This window comes from Durio zibethinus, chromosome 9 (assembly GCF_047325235.1).
Source record: "Durio zibethinus cultivar Kanyao isolate XHJ-2024 chromosome 9, ASM4732523v1, whole genome shotgun sequence".
Lineage (NCBI taxonomy): Eukaryota > Viridiplantae > Streptophyta > Magnoliopsida > Malvales > Malvaceae > Durio > Durio zibethinus.
Genome location: NC_143170.1, coordinates 28,545,060 through 28,563,563, shown reverse-complemented (window position 1 = coordinate 28,563,563; position 18,504 = coordinate 28,545,060). Strand labels below are relative to the sequence as shown.

Sequence of the window (18,504 nt, the reverse complement as noted above, 5' to 3'; positions counted from 1 at the left end):
TATTTGTTGTTTCCAAATCATTGTTGTTGTTTGTTCATCAAATTTCTTTGTACTTCATTAGGCAAACACTTAACCTTGAGAGCTATTTTAGTTTGCAAAAATCATTTGGGTTGTTTTGTGAGTAAGAGGTGAGGTATCCTCTTGATTGTATAAGGGTAGAGGTTTCTATCTTAAGCCTTAATAAGAAAAAAATAGAGTTATATTCTCAATTCAAGAATAGTGGATTGAAGCCTTGGTGTGGACAACCAAAAGGGAGGAATAGGTGCATTTTAGAGAAGGACCGAATCTCTATAAATCCTTATGTTTGATTTATCTGTCCCTATCTCTTTACTTTGATTATAGTTTATATTTGCTTCAAGTTCATCAATTTATTGTTATTTGCATGATATTTTGATATTCGTTTTAATCTTCCATTGAATTATATTGAAATCTATCTTTGGGAAAGAATTTGGAGAAATCCAATTCATCACCCCCTTGGATCACCATCTTACCTAAAAAGCTAATAATTCCTTTAAGACCTCAAGCACTACCAACTCTCCTAAAAGAAATTTTTGTTATAAAGGCACATACCCTAGCTTTATAGTGTATTCAGCACACACAAGCACACACGACGTTCAAGCACATGAAATTGATAGACACAGTCAATCTTCGATTTGCTAATAGGTTCTTTCTTCTTGTTGGTGTATTTTAGAAAATATGAAGGAAGAAAGAGAATTCATACCTTTTAAAGAAGAATAACTTTGTAAGACCAAACTTAGGTTGTTTTCTTTTCTATGTTAATACTTGTTAGGCATATAAATTCTAAATTTTTTTCTTTAGGGTTTCCTTGGTACTTTATGCATGTAGGCTACAAAAAGTAAAGTAAATATTTTATTTTAAAACAATTATGAATTCTCAAAAAATAAAGTTTGTTTATGATGAAACTTGGTTTAAATAGAGTTCACCTGATCATTTGTAAGATAAAATATGGTGAAATAAACTTAATCTTAAAACTAAACATTAAAATAAAATTGAAATCATAAATGAATCAATATAAGAAAGGAAAATGACACTAAAACAAATATCAAAATGCACATTAAAAGTGTCAATGTATTCATAGATAGATATCATTGACACTTTTAAAATTGAGGTTCAAAGCTATATATGCATATTTAAATTATAGTTATCATTCAAAAATTAAAAATATTTGACAATTAAATAATTATTTATTATTATACTAATATTTTGAATCAACCTGAATCCAAATCTAAAAAAAATCATAAACAAGCCCAAGTCAAGTCCACAGATGAGTTTCAGGCTTTCAACAAATTAGATCAACATAATGGTAGAAATCGCAAAACACCCAACCAAAAAGGTCACAACCCGGCACCTTCCATATGGCTATTGGGTGGTTAATTTTTGTACCTAAAGCACCATGAAATAGCTACAACCCTTTTTGACTATTATAAACTTGGCTTGCCATTCATATCCTCTTATTTGTAAAGATTCAAAAGTAAAATGAATCCAAGTCTCTCTTCTACGCATAAAATATTTGTTCACCACAAAATTTCCATTTACATGATTCTTGGCTAAATGACTTTGTCATCTTTCACTTTTTGATTCCAGCAATTTATTACTTCCAATGCTCTTAGAGCCTATCTTATAGCATTTATCTCCATATTCTTTTATGTGTTTGCAGTTGTTGGTTCAGCCATGGCTTCACATTAGTGTTTTTAATTGCCTATTTTACTTTCCCGAGGTTTTTCCAAAACATTAGAAAAAAATTATTTCAAACTTGTCATCTACCAAGGAAAGTGACGTAAGACTTGGCAACAAATCTATCTTGCCTCGTGTTGGTTGCCATTGCAAACACTTTTGCATTGTCCTCGTTAGTATACATTGCTGCAAATGTCTCTGATGGACATGTGAACTCGACCATCACCTTTGGCTTGGCAATTTAAGGCTATATTAGTGTCCTAACAGCTCTATTTTATTGGGTTTCTCAGATGTTGGCCTCTGTCACAGCTTGCCTTTTGTTAAAGGTCACTATTGTTTCATAGGTATGGAATGACTATCTCATCTATTGCATATGTAGTTCAATTACTTAATATTAGAGAAAAAATGTTGCTACTAAAGTTTATGGGAATGTACTTCTATCATGATTTTTAACAGTTGGTAGTTTAGAATATGGTGCATCCTGCATTGGATAGAAAGATTTAATTATTGATAAATAAAATTAATTTTTGTATTAATTTTATTCATATTTTTAATAATTATGTTTGAACAGAAACAATTATCATATGATAAATGATTATAACTATTTGAATATCAATAGATTATTATTCATAAATGTCATGATTATATAGAAAGTCATAACCATCTAAATAGAAGTTTATGTCCATTCATTCATTATAAATAAAATTTTCAATATAGTCATTTTCACTGCTTCGATTAGAGAGTTTGAGTCTTTATTGTATCTTAAAGACATAATTACCTTTAAAAAAGTGTTCTTCACACCTTAAAGCCAAAATTCTTTTCTATTATTTTTCTTCTTTTATTTATTGTTTTCTAACAATTTAAAGACAATTATGAAAAATTTATATTTCGCATGAGAAAGATACAAGGAAAAGAAATTGGCATGATTTGGAGATCAATATTAGAAAAGATTCAAGATGTTAAAGGATAAATGTTTCTATGGACCAAATGTTAATTTTCATAAAGATCTTCATTAGAGGTATGTGTTTTATTTTTTGCATAATTGTTGGTAAAAAGATTGACTGAATGAGATAAACACATTAACAATTTTATTTCATTAGTGTGTAAAGTCAAAACACAATATGTAAAATATTGATTACATTACATAAGTTTATGCATATACTGAAATTGACTCCACAGTTGGGTTTAATAAATTATATATTTATTTGAAAAATCAATGCTTATAAAGACTAGGATGAGAAATAGCCTGAAAACATAAAAGACAAAGACATGAATTGATTTACGACCAAAAGAATTATCACTTGTTATCAAGTACTGAATTAAATTAGGTTCTAATGGAATGGCTGATTGTTTAATTGTCATGTCTTGGTTATATATAGAACAAGCACATTGTCCCATAGTTTCTATGAAAACAATCTGAAATGTGTAAAGGAATTTACAATGGGAAATTAGATGCAAGTAGAAAATACATGCAAAAATAAGATTTGACTACAAAATTTATTTTATTATTAAATCATGGCACCAAAATTGAGATAATAAGTTGAGTCAAGCTATTTATATGGTTCTATCTTTGTTGATCATTATAAATTAAATGTTGATATATATTTTTTAAAATTATTATTATTGGTTCAAATTTTGACTACTGTTTAATTTTATGAAAACCAATTAAAATTAAATTGATATATGTGAATAATTATTATTAAGATATGGTGTTTCATGGATTAATTGGCGAATAATAAACCAAATAATGATTATTATCATAAACATGGGCAGAGTGATATGTATTTTGCCTATTGGGTGTATTGCACTAGCAGTGATTTTCAAAATAAAATTTTATTATGAACAATCACAAAGTGGAAATCATAAAAAAGTTGTCAACGAGTTAATCAATGGTTATAACAAAAAAAAGCATAATTTCTTTTCGCATATGGGATACTGATTAAACAAAAAGGCATGCTATTAAAAAATATTGAAGCATTTACTGGTTATTAGCATTTTGAAGGATGCTCATCAATGTCTATTTAGGCATGTTTATAAATTAGAAAAGAACATGCAAATTCAATGTTCCAAAGGCACCAATACATGCATATGTTTAATTCTATTTTGTTATGGCATAGAGAACATTGGCACAGTTTACCATATATTATGAAAATGAACTAAAAGGGATGGAATTTTCTTTCTTATACATATAAGAAAGATATGGACTACGGAGATTGAATGCCATCATTCAATTAATACATTATTAGTTAAAGACAATGAAGGTATTTTTGCTTTTTATACCCGAAAAAATGCCCTTTTGTAGACTATTAAAATGAAAAGTGAACAAGTTTCTGAGGTTTTCAATAGTTTCATGATAATGGAAAGGATGTGGCTGATTATATACCATGTTAACATATGGGCTTAGATAATAATATTGGTTTGTGAAAGTTGTAAACCCTAGAGTTAGCCAATCAATGATTTAACCAATGCAAATTCATCACAAATTTTTGCATGAAATATAAGTAGAACTCATATTATAATTATTTTTATACTATTTTATGAAAATGATTCTTTGGAATCATGTTTCATTACTTGCATTGATATAATGATCTAGATATTAACATATTAGTTACAAAATGATTGTAAAAGCATTTGAAATTGAAGTTAAATATGCTATAGGCTTTTATTGTATCTAGGCATATTGGTCCTATGAGTCAAGTTTGAATTTACTATATATCTAAAAATATTTTGACCAATTAAAAGTGATAAATAATAGAGATATATAGGCTACAAAATGGTGGAGAAAGAAAGTTCTCATAAAATTTTGAAATCAAGTTTAAAGGTTTCAATAATTATGAACTTGGAATTGGCCATTGGGCAATTACTATATGCATTGAAAACTCATAATAATATTTAAGATAGTTGATTTACACTAAAAGCCATTATTATAAATGAGATAATTTTAATTGCCAAATCCACATGATTTGCAGGTATGGGGTGGATTATTATGGTTGGCTTACAATAGCCATAAGCCAAAATTCATACCACAATCTTATGGTAATTTTTTATTATATATATGGTCTAATTCATGGATTATACAAATGATTTATCTTCTACGGTTTTATATAGTGAAAATTTCAAAGTATATTTACTTTGGAAACCATGAGTGATTCAAAGATCTTGTGAATTTGAAAACTTTTATAATAGCAAAAAGAATGCTATTTGATCCATTTGGATGATGAAAATGGTTTTGTTCATGGTAATAAAAAATTACTAATAATATCCATAATGAAATAAATTTATATAAATATTTATAAATTGACATAAAAGTCTTAAAAGGAGACTATAAAAGCATGATTATATATGAAATCTGCTTATTGATGTAAACTATTATATTCATTTAAAATATAAAAGTTTTGAAACTTTTATTGAAATATTAAGATATCAACTAATTATCTTTCACTAAGGGTGGATTTAGAGGCCTTCTACTTAAAAAAATAAAAAACCACTAAATAGTGAAAAGATAAATGAAATGGCAACTTAATTAAGTATATATGATATCTTGATAATTGAATGAGATATTCTTTAATAAAAGAATGCATACTTACAAATGGTGGGGGTGATAAGAATCAAAAGAAATAAAAATTAGCACCATAGTGTTGTAAGATTTTAATATAATTTTATTTAGTATAATTTTATGAGCAAATTATACAAACTAATAAGTTTAAACACTTATTAAAGTAAAATCATTAAAAGGCTCTTAAAAATCTTAAAAGGACTAAAATCGTTTGGTATATTAATTGAGTGTATTCAATTGTACTTAAAGTATAATTATAATAAAAATGTATAAAAGTATGAAAATAGAATGGTTGAAATTAATAATATAAAGTTATGGCCATAACCAAAACCAACTATTTCTTAAAATGATAAGAATGAAGCAACAATGTTTGAAGCATATAAATGATATGCAAAATAAAAAGTTTAGACATATTAGCCTGAAGTGATTATGTTAGATATTCAATCTCAAGTGGGGGTAATTACCATAAAAGAAAATTACGTTCCAAAATATTTAGTTAGTAGTACTACAAGTAAAATGGATTTAAACCCTTACTATTAGACACCGATAATGAGAACCTAACTTTGAATTAGTAACCTCTAATTACAAAGTTTAATGGGTAAAAATGAGTTACTGTTATGTGTCTGTTAAACACTAGTAAAATCCATTTAAATTTTAGAAACTAGTGTGATCCATAGCATGGGAAGAATGAGTTTTTATACTCTTAATGGAATTTTAAACGCCTAAAGCAATAAAGACATAATGGAAACTCTACCTATATAAACATAGAAGTGGTGCCACATCAACAAGAAGAATTGGAGTCTTTCTTGTAAATATTTATGAATAAGATAAGCACATGGTCATAATAGTGTGAAAAGTTGTTATAAACCTCTGATAGAAGAATAAATAAGTATTATGTATGTTATATATTCAATTCTAACACTAGGAGTTGATGTTTAATCTGTGAACACCATTAATTTTGTTAGAATTATAAGATATATATGTTAATCGAAGATTTAAATTGAGAGATACCTTATTGTATTCATAATATTTATTTGTATGAAAGGTAAAATTTAAGCACCAACATTCTAAACTAGTAAGGGATTGTTGGTAGTTTAAAATGTGGTGCATCCCATATTGGATAGAAAGATTTAATTATTGATAAATAAAATTAATTTTTGTATTAATTTTATTCATTTTTTAAATAATTATGTTTGAACAAAAACAATTATCATATAACAAATTATCATAGCTTTTTGAATATAAATAGATTATTATTCATAAAAGTCATGATTATACACAAGATCATAATGATTTGAATAGAAGTTTATATCTATTTATTGATTATAAATAAAATTTTAAATATAGTCATTTTCACTGCTTTTGATTGAAAAGTTTGAGGCTTTATTGTATCCTAAAGACATAATTGCCTTTAAAAAAAATATTCTTCATACCTCAAAGCTAAAATTCTTTTCTATTATTTCTCTTTTCTTATTTATTTGTTTTAACATTAACTTCATTTACAAGCACAGATTTTTCTCTTGTTCTGTTTTTCATTACCTTTAAATGGTAAACTTTGCAGTAAGAAAACTGCAATACAACTTTGTTTAATTATTTAACACTATGTTTGATTGGACGAAAGAGAAAAGGGGATAAAACAGAGGAAACTTATTGTTATATTTGCTACAAATGATGAAAAATGAAAGAAGGGCAAGTATATAATAAAACAACACAATTAGTTCAAATTCCATGATAGTTTTCTTTTCATTTTTCTCTAATTTATGAAAATATTGGATTTCTTGGATGTGAAGTTGAGTAAATCTATTCATTTTCCTTTCCATTTTTTTTTTATGAAAAATTAGTGATATTTTTTTGTCCTCATTTTTCCTTCAACCTATTTCATTCCTTCATCTTTTTCTTCCCAAGAACAACAATGTTTTACAGAAATCATAGTAAAAAAAAAGGATAAATGATTTTGCACTTCTTTCTTAAGAAGCTTTACAAGAACAATCACATTCAAAGATTTGTGCTTAAAGTTTTTGGAAGGTCAAATGCTTCTGACTTCGAAGGAAAGCAAATTTATATAAAAGTGCTTGTAATTTTTACAGCATGTCCCAACTTATACGATTGCAAATGAAATGACTGGATTAGAAGCATCCATGCTAGATGGTGTGCTTGCATTCACATTGGTATACACCGTTTATGCTGCTGGTGACCTTAGAGCTCATCCATTTGGGACCGTTGAACCCTTGGTAGTAGGATTGATGGCAGGAGCCATGGTCTTAGCAGCAGGTCAGTTCTCTGGAAGGTCAATGAACCCTGCATTGGCCCTTGGGTCTGCTGTCATTGCTGGTTGCTTCAAAACCAAGCAATTTACTAGGTTGGACCCCTCATTGGAGCCGCTGTTGCAGGGCTTCTACGTGGCATTGTTGCTTTCCTAGGTGAAGCATCAGTTTCTGGAACTGGGGTTTTGCCCTTTTTTTCTCCTATGCTAAGTTTGTTTTTTAAATTCTCTTTTAGGCCAGCAAGTTCCGTTGGGATTGGGCTTTAAGTCAACCATTTAATACTTGGATTCAATCTATATCGTTTCATTTCTTTTCTAGCTTTAAGACTGATTGAAGGAAATTTCTTTTGACACAATAAATAAGTTGTGATAAGCCTTTTGACTTACGAGTTGGGTGAGAAGCCAAGAGTTCATTTATACCCCATATAAGCAAATCATTCCATTGCCATTGAATAGCAGAACTAGAGAACAAGAAAGAAAAGAAATGGCCCCATGAAACTATGCCTAATTACCAAGAAAAATATCTCTCTCTTACTCTATTTCTAGCTTTATAGGTATTGTTTTCTTCCTGGAATGCCAATTCTGCCCAAGTAGAGAAGCTGAGGCCTTGCTCAAATGGAAAGAAAGCCTTGGAAATCAGTCTATTCTCTATTCATGGGTCACTCTAGCTCCTGCCAATGCTACTACTTAGAGTCCATACAGATGGCGTGGAATAACCTGCAACAATTCAGGAAACATAATTAAAATAAATCTTGCATACACAGATTTGAAAGGTACCATTGAAAACTTAGATTTTTCTTCCTTCCCACACCTTCTTCGGCTCGATCTTAAAGTAAACCAACTCACAGGCAAAATACCTTCCAACATTGGTTTGCTTTCAAAACTCCAATTCCTTGATCTTTCCACAAATTCTTTTAACAGGCAGCTTCCTATCTCTCTTGCCAATCTCACTCGAGTTTATGAGCTTGATATTTCACGAAACAACATAATGGGTGAATTGTACACACCTTTATTCCCTGATGGAGCTAGTTGATTGAAAACTGGCCTCATTAGTCTCAAAATTTTTCTCCTTCAAGATACTCTAATAAGTGGCAGAATTTCTAATGAGATGGGGAATTTGAAACATCTTTCTTTGCTAGCTCTAGATGGAAGTCATTTCTATGGTCCTATCCCTCCATCTTTGGGTAATTTAGTTTAAATATTCTACAGATTTCCAGTCTTCAACATTCAGGAAATATTCCTGTTAGTTTTGGAACTTTATGCAAGTTAACTGTTCTGTATTTACACATAAACCACTTAACTGGTTTTGTACCGGAAGAGTTGGGAAATCGTTCATCATTAGTAGTTCTACATCTGCCTATCAACAACTTTAGTGGTAACTTACCATCACAAGTTTGTGGAGGTAGAAAGCTTGTCAATTTCAGTGCCTCTTTCAACAACTTCTCAGGTCCCATCCCAAAAAGCCTGAAGAAATGCAAGACCTTGTACAGAGTTCGGCTTAAATATAATTAACTTACAAGAAACATAGCCCAAGATTTTGGTGTGTACGCAAACCTCACATATATTGACTTGAGTTACAACAAATTGAGTGGTGAGCTCTCATCAAATTAGGGAGAATGTCAGAATTTGACACTGCTAAAAGCTGTCGGTAATATGATATGTAATAAGTGTTGGGAAATCAACACGTACACATAGCACCTACACACAAAATAGTAAGCTTAAATCAAGAATAAGAACACATAAATTATTTGTTTGGGCCCAACTCAAAATAACCTACTTCAAACCTAACCCACTAACAAATAAATATTTACAACTATGAGACTTTTAGAATGAGAAAAGTCACTAAAAGCTCCTTACTCAAAACTTAACCTAAAACCAAATTACACCCTTTTAATAGCCTACTCACTTAACTATTCTCTTGATGTCTAACTATTTGGGATTACCAAATGAAAACCAAAACATCTTATTTATAAGGGTAAAACCCCTTATACCTTTACTAAACTCTCGTTATGGGATATAAAATAAACCCAAACTCACTTAACTTTCGATGTGGGATTATGAGATTTATGGCAAATCCCAACAAATCCTCCTTTGACTTGAATCTACAAACATTTCAATAGTATCTGCAAAGCTGACATGCTTGCTTGCCCTTCTTCTTTTCCTTCATTGCAAGAATCTCAACAACTGAGCCTCCATCAAGCATGTACAAAGTGATTTTTGACTCTATTCCCTTGTAGAATCACACTACCATTCTTGTACACTTTTAACCAATCATTACTACGATATGTGTACCCCTGAGAAGCTAACTCACCTAAAGCAATCAAATTGTAGTTATAACTTGGTACATACCTTACATGACGAAGCATCCTAATAGCACTATTGTGAGATCTAAGGCGAACGCTCCCAATGCCTTGAATCTGTACCTTTTTATTGTCGGCAACCACAATATCCCCATATTTCTCAATCTCTTATAACTCCACCAAGTAACTCCTAGCATTGTAAACATGAACTATAACATCTGAATTCAAAACCCAACCTTTATCATCTTTCAAAGTCTGAATCTCATCTATACAAGTCATTAAAACAACATCATCATCATCAAACACAACAATAGTAGTATCACTTTTTCTTTCATCGATTTTTTTACGTCAATTGCCTTTTTGAAAACAATCATATCCTTTCTCAACTTCTTGCAACATACTTGGATATGTCATTTTTCACCACAATAATAACATTTTATACCATTATAATGTTTTTTTTTAACTTGGATCTCCTCATCAATCTTCTTTTGAGTCTTCCCTCAATCAAAACCTTTTATAGCTAATGTACTCTCTCCTAGTGATGAGTTTTGTGTTCTCATAAACCTTTTGTTCTTATGCAATAGGGTAGTTAAATCATCCAACTTCAAAGTAGATCTAACCACCAATAAAGTTTAAACTAAAGGTCTATAGGACTTGGGCAAAGATGACAACAAAATTAAAGCCTCTCTTTATCTTTTAACTCATCAACAGAAGTAGTCAGAAATTAAGAAACCAATCTATTAAACTTATTCAATGATTATGAAAATTAGTACCTTCTTTTATTTTCAGAGAATACAGATCCATCTTCAAATATAACCTATTAGTTAATGACTTTGATATGTAAATACCCTCAAGCTTATCCCATAAACTCTTCAGAGTACTCTCAATCAATACACTATACTTAACCTCTGGGGCTAGTGCCAATCTAATAGTATTAACAATTTTTTTTTAATTTTATTTCAATTACAATCAGACATTCTCTCAAGCTTACTACTCTCTAAAGCCTGATCCAACTCTTGTTGTACTAACATATCTTGAATCATACTTTGTCATAACATAAAATTACTCTTTCCATCAAATAATGGAACCTTAAACTTAGGCATAGGCATACTAGACATATATTCTTTAGACATTTTGAAATACTTGCTTTATGATCTCTTGAGCCTGCCTTTTTTTCCCATAAACCTCAAACCTCGCCTAATACCACTTGTTGGGGATCATCATAGCTCTGATACCATTTGTTGGGAAATCAACATGTACATGCAGTACCCACACATAAAATAGCAAGCTTAATCAACAAAAAAAATACATAAATATATTTGTTTCGACCCAACTCAAAATGACCTACTCCAAACCTAATCCACTAACAAATAAATCTTTACAATTATAAGACTTTTGGAATGAGAAAAGTCACCAAAAACTCCTTACTCAAAACTTAACCTAAAAACCAATTACACATTTTTAATAGCTTACTCACCTAGCTATTCTCTTGGTGTCTAACTATTTGGGATTACCAAATGAAAACCTAAACATCTTATTTATAAGAGTGAAACCCTTTATGCTTTTACTAAACTCTCGATGTGAGATACAAAACAAACTCAAACTCACTTAGCTTTCGATGTGGGATCATAAGATTCAAGGTAAATCCCAATAGTATGATCCTAAATGAAATTAATCAGTCGAACCAATTAGTAGAGCTTGACCTTTCTTCCAACCAACTTTCAAGAATCATTCCTTCACAAGTTGGAAAATTATCAAAATTGTTTTCCTTAAGCTTGGATGATAAGAAGCTTTTAGGTAAAAAACTTGTAGGAATTGGTAGAGTATCGAATTTGTAATCTCTAGATCTCTCGACAAATAGACTCAGCAGGCCAATTCCACATCAATTAAGGGATTATTCCAAACTGCAAAATTTATATTTGAATGAAAATCACTTGAATGGCACAATTCCATATCAAATTGGTAATCTTGAGCTTTACAAGATTTATAAGATTTAAGTTATAATTCACTTTCTGGAAAGATACCATGACAATTTAGGAAGCTTACAAATTTGGAAAACTTAAACCTATCCCACAACAATATTTCTGGTGAAATTCCTTCTTCGCTTAGCAATCTTTGGAGCTTGGTGTCTGTTAATATTTCATACAACAACTTGGAGGGTCCTCTTTATAACAACAACTTCTTTCTATCAACTCAATCAGAGGCTTTTAGAAACAACAAAGATCTATACAATGAAAAGCAAGTTTTAAAACCCTGCAATGCCACATCTACAAAGAAAAATGGTGGAAGTGATAAGAACAAGATTGTTGTTATTGTTGTTGCATCTTTGGCAAGTACATCAATCTGTGTAATGGTTTGTATATGGATTTTAGCATTTCTTCATCAAAGATCAATAAATCAGTCCAAACTTGAAGGCATACCAATTAGTGAAAATCTTTTCTCAACCTGGCAGTTTAATGGGAAATTCATGTACAAAGACATCCTTGAAGCTACAAAGTGTTAGAAAATTTAAGAAAATAGAAATAAAAAGAAAGAAGAAAATATGACTTTGAGGCATGAAAAACATTATCTTAAAGACAATTATACCTACAGGATACAACAAAGCCTTAAAATCTCTCTAAATCAGAAGTAAATCAGAAGTAGTGAAAATGGTCAGGCAAAAAGATCTCTTTAAAATAAATGAATAGCCACCAATCAAGTCAATTCAAAAAAGTCATGACATTCTGTATAGTTATTTTTTTTTATTTAAATAAACTTTATTTAAATAGTTATGTTTTTCTGTTCAGATATGTTTATTTGGACTATCATATTTTCTCTATTTAAACATGTTTATTCAGAATTAGTAATATTCTGAAATAAATAAAAAAATTTAAAAGATTTAAAAATTAAATCTACTTGCCAAAGTGTCCAAGTGCCTATCATTGACTTTTAAAATTGTCTAACCAAAACACCTAACAAGCCTAAATGACTTGGTCCACTCCAACACTTAGCTCAATTATTTAATTAACATAAGTAATCTCTTTTAAACCACATATTAATGATCTTTTTACTCAATGTGGGATACACCACATTCTAAACTACCAACACAAAGAACTTTGACGAGACATGTTGCATAAGAGTGGGACGATTTGGAGAAGTTTACAAAGCTGAAATGGCAAATGGTCAAGTATTTGCTGTTAAAAGTTGAGGTTCCATGGTGACAATGAGATGGAGGAGGTGAAAAGTTTTAAGAATGAGATTGCAGCCCAGACAGAGATAAGGCATCAAAACATTGTAAAGCTCTATGGATTTTGTTCTCAAAGTAGACATTTATTTTTGGTGTATGAGTTCATGGAAAGGGGAATCTTGGCCAAGATCTTGAGCAATGACGTAGGAGCGAAGGAATTAGATTGGACGAAAAGGATTGGAGTTATTAAAGGGGTAGCTCATGCTCTATCGTATATGCATCATGATTGTGTTCCACCAAAAATTCATCAAGACATATGGAGCAAGAATGTCATGTTGAGCTCTGAACTCGAGGCCCATGTGTCAGATTTTGGCACTGCAAGGTTGTTGAATCCTAATTCATCCAACTGGACTGCAGTTGCAGGAACTTTCGGCTATGTTGCTCTAGGTAGCCTGCATATGCACTCTCTCTTTCTCTCTTAATCACTCCGCACTTGAGTATTCATGATCTAAGAATCCTGAGCTATATATCACTTAATCTTTAGCTGATTTCAGAAAATCCATTGTTAAAACTTCCATGCTCATAATAACAGTAGTTTTTTCAATACTCTCAAACGAATTTTTATATGGCAACGAACTGTTCTTAATTTCCAGTTTTGGCTTGAAAGTAAAAAAGGCAAAACAAGAGCATCAATATAACTTAGGGGACCATTTAGTTATATCTATATTTATTGCAAAATAAGGATGAAAATTTCCACCATCAATCAAAGAATGTTTGTTGCTGCAGAGCATGCTTACTCCATGGCAGTCACTGAAAAATGGATGTATAGAGCAAGAGTGTTTTGGCAATTGGCACTTGAAGTTCTGATGGGAAACCATCCTGGGGAACTTATATCCTCTCCCCATTCATCCCCTGATCAGAAAATGGGCTTGGAAGATCTCTTAGATCCTCGTCTCTCTCCTCCTGTGGACCAAAAACTTGTAGATGAATTATCATTCGTGTTAAATATTGCAATCTTATGTGGTGGTGCCAATCCCCAGTCTCGACCAACTATGAGTAGAGTATCTCAGCAGCTTGAGGTATAGGTTGTTTCCGGTAGATGGAGATTTTGGTATTCAACTGCATGTATCCAATTAAGCTCTAAACAAGTGAATAACACTTCCTCTTCAGACGAACATTAGTCCGATGATTCCTAAGTGGATGGCAGCAATACAAAATTATTTTTCCTTTTAACTTGACTTATTTTGCTATTTTTGTTGTTTCCTCCAAGTGTTACGTTTATATGGAAATCCTTGATTGTATAACTACTTTGCCTAATTGATTGGCAATTGGGTTATGTGCTTCAAACGGGTTGAACATTTTTTTTTTTACATTTTAAATTCCACATCAGGGAGGGAAAAATATTAAAAAAAAAAAAAGAAACTTTGGAATTGATCAATCAAAAAGGAAATGATATATAAAGCAAGGCGGCATCATAAAATTAACCTTTTCCAAAAAAAAAAAAGTGATAATTGGATTATTTATTGATTTGGGTCCAATAGACTATATTTTCTTTCTTTCTTTTTTTATGAAAGAAAAAAGAGAATTCCATTTTGTTTTTGACGACGAAGAACTTTGGTTCGTTGGTTGGTCAATTTGTGAGAACTTCATTCTGGTTGGTGTTGCAAGTTAATTTCGTAACTTGGATAGACTTTGGAAGCTTCGAAGGGATCCCGCATTTCTGGAGATAACGTATCTTGTGGGTATGCAGAGTGAGGTGAGGTCTGTGGGAGTTACCCAAACCCAAAGCATACGGACCTCCAACCCCAAATAAACTGCTAAACTTGGACTATATGAATTTGGAAATTTGACAGAAGTTTAAATTGTTTGACCATCTACATCTGCGGATAATATATAACGTATTTTGTGAGAGTGCAAAGTGATTGAGGTCTGTGGAAGTTGCCTAAACCCAAAGCCGAGGGACATATAACCCCAAATAAACTGCTAAACTTGGACTATATGAATTTAGCAATTTAACAAAAGTTTAAATTGTTTGACCATTTATATTTGCATTGAGTTTGATTGGTCCACATTCGTGTTTTTGCCAAACGACAGAGCACAATTGAAACCCATGGTGAATTAAAAGTGTAACCTCCCAATTCTATATCGGGATACTTTAAGAATTTACTATAATATATATGTAATGATGTCATTTGTAAGACAAAATTATGAAATCTTCAGGTTAAAATGGACAATACTTTATTGATTGAGTGTGAATCTTCACAAATTGTATAAAAGCTGTCACCAATTAGATGAAAGTTAAGTGCGTGATCTGTATATTTTGTGTTGGGCTTTGTCTAACGTTTGGTGTAATTCGATGGATTTATGTGCTGTGTGTTTTGTGTTGAGCTTGACGGGAATGTCAAGCTTTAACGGAGGGAGTTTGTAACGCCCCAATCCCATATGGGATTGCTTTGAGGTTCTGCTATGATATATATATATGTACTTTTTATGAAATAAAATAGTAAGACTTTCAGATCAAGGCCAATAATATTTCACAAATTAGGTGCAGATCTCCACATAGAGTGTATCTTGGTTATGAGTAATTTGACAATTTGTATATTCATGTCATATAAATAAGAAAAAAAATTTGAATTTTTTTAAAATTCATATATAATTATTATTAAAATTTTAAATTGTGTTATTTTTATATATATTTTTTCATATCGTATTCATATTTTATATTGTAAGTTTTCTCACTAACCTTTGAACTAGCTGGATATTATTTATAAAATTCTCATACATTGATATCCAGTTGAGACAAAATTAATCGAGTAACAAAGGCTATAAGGAAACTCGGAATGATTTTCCGCCCTCGTAAGGATTATAGCCTGGCCTAGCTTCTTGAGTATTTACTTCATTTCTTGGCCTAGAATTTTGTTATTATATATAGGTAGTCTGAGATATGATAATAATATGTTTAATTGTGCTATGTCTATATGCATCAACTACTTTTTCTTTCTGTGCTAATTAATCACACAAAACATGCTCATTAATTCAAGCGACTGATTAAAGATTACGTACCATATATAAACAAGAAAGAAAAATGAGAAATTAGTTTTACAGCCCTCAGTGGCTTTTCCAACTATGTAATATGTATATATATATAGTACTTTTTTAATTAAATTTAGGTTTTTACTATATATATTTTTGTTGGAGGTTAAATTTTAGAAGGATATCCCATTAAAATAAATTGATAATAGATGAAGTGACTTTAGTTATATTTATGTGCTCAAAATATTTTAATTTAATTTGATGTGAAATTTCTTTTGTTATCAATTCAATAGAGGGAATTCAAATTAATCAGCTGATAATTAATTGACAATTTTTTTTTTAATTTGTTGGTGCTGATCTTACGGTGACGACTCCTTATGATAAGCCCAAGGGGCACGGTTACGAGTATCATCCAGAAGAAAATAGTCCATAACCTGCGGATGAATATGGTTAAAAATATAAGTGTAATAAAACAAAGGGGGAGCTAAGGCTGAGGCTGAGGCTGAGCCACTTCAATTAATTTCAACATCTAGTTTCTTTGGTTCAGTTCTTGAGTTGCTGTAATAATTTGGTAGAAATTGCCGCAGTAATATTGAAAGTAGAAGTTTTTGTGTACTAATATACAACCTAGCGATTCCATTCAAAAAAAAAACACGGTTTTTGAGTAAAGCGTACGAATAAAGTAAAGCGATTTTTGAGTTCCTTTTATAAATGCAACTTAAATGATAATGTCAGGACCATAGTAGCTCTAAGTTTTGAATTGGTCCATCACCCCCAAAAAAAAAAAACGATATAGAATAAGTGCAGTACAGGCTTCGCCAGAAGGGAAAGTTGAGAATTTGGTTAACCTGTAATAGATTTGTGGTAGGGGAGACAATGTTCTCCGGTAATCCATTCCAACCAAAATTAGATCCCATAAAGTTCACTAGCTTTATCCCTGGAGTTGCTTTCAGCATCCATAATATCTCATTCCTTCTTCCCAGCTCTGAACAGATCATCATGAAAAGGAAAAACACAAATAAAAAAAAAAAAAGAATAGGCTTAACATCATATAAAAACAGCTCAAACAGAAGATGGCAAATTTAGGCCTATACCATGACAAAAATAATGCACATACACCCACAAACAAACAACCATGCATAAAAAATCTTTTTAGGCCAAGAAAAAAGTAACTACTTTTCTACTCGTCCTAAATTCAGGTAGGTGCCAGAGGACAATCATATTCTCTATCTCCTTCCTCTTCTCTTATTCTCTTTTACCTTTTTTTTTTTTTGCTCGGACTCATATCTTACTATACATCTATTCAGACTTAACTGAAACAGTATTCCAGTTTAGCACAAAATTTTTATTTATTTTTTGGCCAAAACAATTTTTTAATTTTTAGATATCCTTTAAAATGCATGATCTTTTACTTGTATATGCTTCACAAAATTTCAAAGATTATTTAAGGCAACGTCCATACTTGGGTACCTTTGTTCCTATTTATGCACTTATTATTAATCTAATGAAATATGCTATCTTTCTTTTGGAAATTAGCCTATCCATTCCTTTATTTTCATTTGATATTTTTGTTACCTCAAAATTGAGTAGGAGAAATGTGTGATTGCATTTTGTTTGCCTTGAACTTAAAATGATGAAAAGAAAAACAAACACAAAAAATCTCACCATTACTTTTTAAAAGTTGACAAAAGCATATGAAAAAGGATGAAAAAAGCATGACAAGACATTGATATTGCAGACTTTTAAAGAAGAAAAATATTGAGGAAGAATACAATGGTCAGATGTTAAGAATATATTGATATGGTAATTATTGAGAATTCTAATAAAAAAGGCAAAAAAGTGGGAGATTTTGAGAACCTTTTTACTATAACGAATAATTTTGATTACATTACATGCATTACATTTAGAGCACTCAATACACGCATCTATGAGCAGTTATAATAAGGACAGAGACTTTCCATTTCCTAATGAAAAACAAGATTTTGATATTTGTATGAAGATAATAATCAAACAAAAAATTTCAAAAGAAAGAAATTTACTTGTTCAAAGATGAGAACTTGATTTTGAGAACAGATGAAATTTTTAAAGTTATTAAGCCTCTGCTTATAGGAGCTTTTTCAAAATGAAGTTTAAAGTTGTTGAGTCTCTGCTTAGAGGAGCTTTTTCGAGATAGATTTTTAAAGTTGTTGAACCTTTGCTTAGAGGAGCTTTTTCATGATGAATTTTAAAGTTGTTGAGCCTCTACTTAGATAAGCTTTTTCAAGATGAATTTTTAAAGATAAATTTTAAAGTTGTTGAGCCTCTGGTTAGAGGAACCTTTTTTAAATTTCAAAAGCCGTTAAGTCTCTACTTGAATGAGCCTCTTTAAATTTTCAAAAGTCGTTGAGACTTTGCTCAGATGAGCTTTCTAAATTTTTAAAGTTGTTAAGCATTTGCTTAAAGGAACCTTTTTAAATTTTCAAAAGTCATTGAGCCTTTACTTAGAAGAGCT

The 18,504-nt window shown here is 30.8% G+C and overlaps 2 pseudogenes; one reads left to right on the top strand and one right to left on the bottom strand.

The window, feature by feature from the left end:
* LOC149516932 (uncharacterized) overlaps positions 1-18,504 on the bottom strand; it is a 60,523-nt pseudogene that overhangs the window by 27,056 nt on the left and 14,963 nt on the right.
* Positions 1,606-14,065, top strand: LOC111303966 (uncharacterized; annotated as a pseudogene).